General features: G+C 36.3%; 1 pseudogene; it reads left to right on the top strand.

The window, feature by feature from the left end:
- Window positions 1-6,729, top strand: part of LOC102480938 (DNA repair and recombination protein RAD54B-like) — a 9,833-nt pseudogene extending 3,104 nt beyond the window's left edge.
- Window positions 6,730-7,539: the final 810 nt, after the last annotated feature.

The following is a 7,539-nucleotide window of genomic DNA, read 5'->3' as shown; positions in this document are numbered from 1 at the left end:
CCCTGACTGCTCTATGTTAGGTCATAGTCTCCCTGATTCAACACTCAATGTCTCAGCATCTTTATGCTCGTTTTATTACAGGAAGAGAAGATAGAAGAACTGAGAAAGTTCAATATAATAAATGTAAATGGAAGAGACTTTATGAGAAAGAATAATCAATAATGCTTAAGACCATGGTAGACACACTTCTTAAGCTGTGCATCATGCTGAGTTGGTAATTATTTTAGATGAGTACTTTCAGGGTTGTCTTTCCTGCCAAAAATTAAATTATAAATGCTTTTATACTTGTTCATTCCATTTTGTTTTTGATGTGGCAAACGTACCATAAAGAAGAAACTACCTTTAACTCTAACTTTGAAGTATATGGCTTCAATAATTTTGAAACTTTGCATATAATCAAACACTTCATGAGACATATTTTAAAAGAAAAGGCATCTTAAAATCTGTAAGACAGAATTCTTATGTAACATCCCAAATTGGTAAATTAGACTCAATTTTGCTGTTCATTAAACTGAGTCAATTTTTGTTACTAATCCTCACAGATACCTACAACATTACTTTGAAGTTTTAGTCTAGTTTAATATGTGGTACTATAAATTACTCAAAATAATAAGTAAAGAAAATCTTTTGAGGCAACTCAAGCAAAATTTATAACACAGAGTAATCACTTAGTCAAGAAGAAGCAAGGGACTAAAGAGTTAGATTTCTAGAATTGTTTACTAAAGTGTCTAGTGATAATAGCACTTGATATCTTCAAATAATAAAACTTGATATCTTCAAATAAGTTAAAATGATATCTAGAACCTCTTATTTTTATACTGTGTATAATATGCCCTTAATGTTCAACACATTAATTCATGTTTCAATATGTACTAAAGCCAAATGAGAAAGTAATGTTTTGAATGTCCTGGTTAAGCATTATATGTGTATTTCACAAACCAAATTTAGTGAGGCACAATGGTATCTTACTTAATAACTTTTCTCACAAAACAACCAAAAGAGAAATCAAACATAAGATAAGCAATCTTCATAATTTCCTTTAAAAAATTATTGAGTACCATTCACTTTTAGAAATTAACATATACATATTTTTAATCTTAGCACAAAACTTAAGATTTTGGGGGGGAGATTTTTTGCTGTAGGATGCATGTGCTCACCAGAAAGACAGATACAGAGAGACAGAAAGTGAGAAATCATGCCCCAACAGGGATGGCCATGCTGCAATACCTTCTCTTCCATTTTTCTCTTGGGATTTTGGGCATGTGCTCACATGTACTTGGCATGTTTTAAGCTTCTGGGTCTGAGATTCAAACTCGGGTCAACCATGTGGGAGTCCAGTGCCTGAAACACTATGCCACCTGCTGGTCCCTAAAATATTGCTTAATAATGCTGATCATGCCCCAACAGGGATGGCCATGCTGCAATACCTTCTCTTCCATTTTTCTCTTGGGATTTTGGGCATGTGCTCACATGTACTTGGCATGTTTTAAGCTTCTGGGTCTGAGATTCAAACTCGGGTCAACCATGTGGGAGTCCAGTGCCTGAAACACTATGCCACCTGCTGGTCCCTAAAATATTGCTTAATAATGCTGATATGATTGTAATTATTTTCCAATGACTTTAACATTGTCAAGTCCCATCTTATCAAAGTTGATTTTTATTCTGTTTCACCTTCAATATCTTTCTATAGTTTTAAAGAAACTAGAATTTTAAAGCAGTCTAAGTTTTAAAATATGCTTTCATATTCAAAATCCAAACTCTCTAAACAATAAACATTAACTTCATAAACTATATGGAAGAATTTTAAATATTAATGCTATCAGGTGAAAGTTTATTCTATTTTCATGCACAGGAACCTAGAACATATAAACAGATATATTTGAATAAAAGTGTGGATAATATAAATTCATCATTCTGAATAACAGAATCAATATGTAAATTTACAGTAAATTTACTCAGGGTAAATTATACAGAATTCCCTCAGATAATTAAGAGTTTATAAACTTCAAATTTACTAGCAGTTCCTATGGTTAAATAATTGGCCAAGTTTAGTTCATTGTTACACAAAAGATACAACTACTGAAGAGATCATCAAAATGATACTGAAATAAACAAAAGAAAAGTTATTTATAATTCTACTCCAAAATCCAGATGGGTTCATCAAATTCTTCTTTATTAAAAAATAGTTAGAAGCAGACAAAATTACAGAAAATTACATTTGAAGTCCAAGTCTTCTCATTTTTCAAATCAAAATACATGTTACAAGAAGAGGAAGTACAGAATATTAAGCCCTTCTATTGTAGAGTTTGAGTCAACTGGTATGTAAAAGGACTCAGAATTTTATTTTTTTAAATAAACATCCCAAAATAAACATATCAGAGAAATTCAAGAAAAAATGAATTAGCTTAAGGAGGAAGTTTTGAGAAGGCTTATAATTATGTGGCAAGTAATTACAAAAGACAAGCTGATATTATGCTTAAAATGTCAAAAACACGTGCACTTCTGACAATCACTCCTCATGGTGACTTGGCCACTCCTGCTAGAGGACAGATCTTGGGATAAATCTAAAAGGTTGCATCTTTCAGACAAATTTTCTCTTTTTCTTTCTTTGTTCCTTCTCCTTCCTTCCTTCCTTCCTTCCTTCCTTCCTTCCTTCCTTCCTTCTTTCTTTCTTTCTCTTTCTTCTTTCTTTCTTTCTCTCTCCCTCCCTCCCTCCCTCCTTCCCCCTTTCTTTCTTTCTTTCTTTCTTTCTTTCTTTCTTTCTTTCTTTCTTTCTTTTGTTGTTTGTTCTTTCAGAGAGATTTTTGCATAGAGTGTGTGCACTCTCCAGAGAGACAGAGACAGAAATCGAGAAATCACCCCCTGGGGGGCCGCAATCCCTTCTCTTCTATTTTCCTCCTGGGCTCTTGGGCGTGCACATTGAAGTGCCTGGCGTGAGTTTGTTTTTGTTTTTGTTATAGGGTGTGTGCACTTGCCAGAAAGACAGAGAGACAGAAAGCAAGAAATCACTCCCCAAGGGGGATGGTTATGCCGCAATCCTTTCTCTTCTATTCTCCTTTTGGGATCTTGGGCACACACGCACACATGTCTGGCGTGAGTTTAAGCCACCGGGTCCGGGACTTGAACCGTGGTTGACTACATGGGAGTCCAGCAACATAGCCATTACACCAACTGCTGGTTCCAGTGCCTGGTGTGAATTTTAAGCCACTGGGTCTGGGACTTGAACCACAGTTGGCTACATGAGAGTCCAGTGGTATAACCATTATACCATCTGCTGGTCCCAAAGTTTATTATAAGTATTTCAATATCAAATATTTAATATCCAAAGTCTTAAAAAAAAAAAGTGGATGGGGGAGTAGGTAGCAATAGCAAATGATGCAGTGCTATATATCTTGTTTTATCTTTATGCTAAAACATTTAAATCTTTTATCACCTATATCAAAAGGATGTACAGGATATATTGAATATTCTTCTTTAATAACTATGCTGGCAAACATTTAGAAAAAGAAATATAAAAAGACTTCTGTCCTACTCTGTTATGTTGCAAATAGCAGAAAATACATTAGTCTGGGTAATGTATAAAAATAGAGGTTTATTCAGCTCATGGTTTGGAGGTCCAAGGTCCAGAGGCTGCAACAAGGTGGAGGACAGGAGTGCATGAATCTATATCCTGCAACAAGGTGGAGGACAGGAGTGTATAAATCTATATCCAGATGTCTTTGTTCTGGTCTTATTCCCTTTCCTCAGAAGTCCACCAGGAGTCAGTCATAGAGGCCCAGCCCTGAGGACCTTATTTCTTTTGTTTTTTTTGTTTGTTTGTTTATTTTTTATTTTTTTATTTTTGAGAGGTTTTTCGCTATAGGGCGCGTGCGCTTGCCACACAGACAGTGAGAGACATAGAGACAGAAAGCGAGAAATCACCCCCCAGGGGGGATGGTCATGCCACAATCCCTTCTCCTCCATTCTCCTCTCGGGATCTTGGGCACGCACGCACACGTGCCCGGCATGAGTTTTAAGCCACTGGGTCTGGGACGCAAACCGTGGTCGACTACGTGGGAGTCCAGCGACATAGCCATTACACTAACTGCTGGTTCCCAAGGACCTTATTTCTAATCTCCTCTCAAAGACCCCCACCTGTCAGCACCATAGTCAGATTAAATTTCCACAGTCTTAATCCCATCACAATCAAATCGCGACACATGAATTTTGGGAGAACATTCAAACCATACCAAGGGTCAAACACTAACAACTGTTGGAAAATAAAAAGTCACAGGTATAATCTGTCCAGATGACTTCAACAGTGGCAGATGTTTTCAGCTCAGAGGAGCTTATTCTTGCTATCCCAAGCTCTTCTCAGGCTACCAGGAAGTAACCCTTTCAAAAATGTATATCAATAAAGTTTAAGGGAAAATAGAATTACACACAAACTTGCAAACCATGCCATGACCCATATACACCAAATTTCTTCATTATGCCACAACCATACAAGAATCACCAGTGGGTGTTCAATACGAGCAGTTCTTCTCTTGTGAGTGTAGAGATAGAGCCTCACCTAGTAGATCATCGTTGATCACATCAGAAAGAAGGAATCATATTCCTTTTTGAATGAGTGATGAAAATGAGAATGAATAGCAGATGTGGAGCTATTCCTGCCAATAAAAGGGGTTCAGGGAAAACACTGTAATACATTGTGCTCATCTATATGTTATGGTATCAGGGATCCTCTGGAGGCAAGCTAGAAATAAGGACACTTATAGGCTGGACAGTGGCACAGCAATAAGTTACAATGATCTGCATGGCAATCAACTCTGGATACCTTCCTGAGGATGCTAGGTACACACTTGCCCATGATCTTGTGCTGGTAGAGGCTTGGGGTGGATTGCAATGTTAGGACCCTGTGTTTTCTCCTCCTCTCTCTCTCTCACTCAGAGAAGACATAAATAAATAAACTTAAAGAAAAAAAGGCACTGTAGTTGCACCTGGAAGCTTAGTGAATAATTGCAGGAAAGAACTTCAAAGATGTTAAGAAGTGGAAGATTGAGTTGATCAGGACCACAAAGTAGAAGAATTCATTAACTCCACATTTTATTCTGTTCTTGTCATCAGTTATAAAATGCCACTTCATTCCATGGATCTAATTAAGTATATAAAATTTGATATTCTAATCTGTGATCAGGGGCATCATTTGAAGAACAGTGCTATGATGACAACTACAGACTTCATTAACCTCTAGTGAGAGAAGAATAATTCTAATTCAGTGCTCCAGTTCAGAATAATTTGCAAGAATTTTTGCATTAATTGATTTTGTAAATTCAGAAGCATTAGGGGGACAGTCAGTGGTGTATAGTGGTTAAGGTGGCTGAACCTCACGGGTCTAACTGCACAGTTCAAGTCCCAGACCTAGCAGTCTGAAAAACATGCCATGTGGCTCCTGCCCTAAATCCTAACGAAGAATGGAGAAGGGATTGCAGTGTAGTCATTCCCCCAAGGTGGTGTTCTCTCTCTCTTCCCCTCCCCCTCTCCCTCATACGTGTCTTATAGCAAATTGTTAAAAATTCAGGCATATTAGGCTCATCATAACGTTATAGGAAAATATGTGAAGAATCCTTCATTCTATCAAGAGAGCCTTCCACTTCTAAGGAAGACATGGTATTAGGGAAGAGAAGAGCAGCTAAACTTATTTATCTCACTGGACTTACTGGTTTCACTGAACTATTTATCCTTAGAAGAATGCAGGAAGCCATAAAGAAATATCTTCCACCTAAAATGTAGAACTAGTTTTTTGCTGATCAGGAACACTACAGATTGAGTTCTATTGAAAGCTGCTGAATTCTCAGCCTGTCATGTTCTGACCTCGAGACTTGTTAGAGAATAGTTCTCATCTAATATGAATAGGACTCTTTAAAAACTGTGAAATCACCCCTGCCTTTTGTTCAACTCCATAAAAGAAAAATAATGTAGCTAAACATGTAATGAAAATAAAGAAGAGTCTATAGCAAGGCTTGCTAAATGTGTTCCCTGCTGATTATAACCCTCTTCTGTTTACTGAGAAAGAGTCATGAAAACTACAGGTGCCATCAAAGCTCCTAGTAGTTGTCCACAACTTCATCCTACTGAAAAGACAGTATCACTATTCAACTATCACAAACACTAAATATTTTACGAGTATATGAGCAAGCTTCATGGATATGTTTATATAAGACGATGAATAAACACACATCTCTCAAAGGCAGATAAATATTAATAAAGACGATGAATAAACACACATCTCTCAAAGGGTGATAAATATTAATGGCTTAAATAGAAAATACTCTTCTGATTTTATTTTATTTTTTTGTTCATTTCAAAAGCTGGTGGTGTGGAACTTAGCCTTATTGGAAGATCTTGCTTAATTCTCTATGGTATTTATTGAAATCCAGTTGCTGATATCCAGACAGTATCTAGAGTATAGAGAGATGGTCAGAAATATTTTGTACAGATTTATAGACCCCCTAACCACAGGTACAATAGAAGAAAAGATCTTTTGGAGGCAGATCAGTAAGCAAGGTCTTTCTGCAGCAATTGTACACCTAATGAATAAATGAACATATCCAGTTTTCTACAGAGAAATTTAAAAATTTGATTGCATTTTATGAAAGTTCACATTGTGTTAACCATGACCTGCTTAACTGTGAGTGTCCAGAAGACCAAGATCATACATACATGCAATTCACTAGGAAAATTCTTTAGCTCTAGGCATTGGCCGCTTGGTTCAGGTCACTTAAATTCTAACTCCCTGAAACCTCTTTCTGTGTTACAAAGAAATAAAAAAAATTTCTAAAGATTATTTAAAAATTGTTTTATTATTATTTGCTACAGGACACATGTGCTCAATGGGGAGAGACAGAGAGAGAGGGGGAAAGTGAGAAAGCACCTGCTTGGGGGTGATCACACATGATCCTTTCTCCATTCTCTTTTCAGGATTTTTGGGTACACAAGCACATGTGCCTGGCATGGATTTCAAGCCGCTGGGTTGGGATTCAAACCTTGTAGTTGTCCATGTGGAATCCAGTTGGCTTAACCACCATGCCATCGGTCTGACCTAAGATCATTTAAGTCTTACAGATATTTTTCTTGAAAAAATAAGAAAAATATGGAATTTTTTTCAGAATATAACCAATCAAACTCATGTCATATACTGAAAAAATTATTTCAAGATGTTTTCTTGCTCCCTTTTAAAAATTAATACAGTAAGTAAACATAATTTTTGAAAATTCATAAAATAATTTAGGTTTTAATAATGCATTTTGTTTCTAAATATATCAGTTTAAAATAATAACCAAAATTTTTGGAGCTGTTTAATGTTTTTACATTTTTTTAAATATTGAAAACAAAACCTTAAGAATATATTTCTACCATCAAAAAAAAAAAATCTATGCCCCCACTCAATACATACTGAATGTCAGTACTCTATGGCAGAAATTGAATGACTAGAGGGTATAAAAACATGGAGAGCAATGATGATACTGGAGACAGTGGGGGAGGAGGGTGGGAAATGGG

This window comes from Tupaia chinensis, unplaced genomic scaffold (genome assembly GCF_000334495.1).
Source record: "Tupaia chinensis unplaced genomic scaffold, TupChi_1.0 Scaffold139466_1, whole genome shotgun sequence".
Classification (NCBI taxonomy): Eukaryota; Metazoa; Chordata; class Mammalia; order Scandentia; family Tupaiidae; genus Tupaia; species Tupaia belangeri.
Note: the sequence above shows the minus strand (reverse complement) of the source record. Positions and strands in the feature narration are given on the sequence as shown.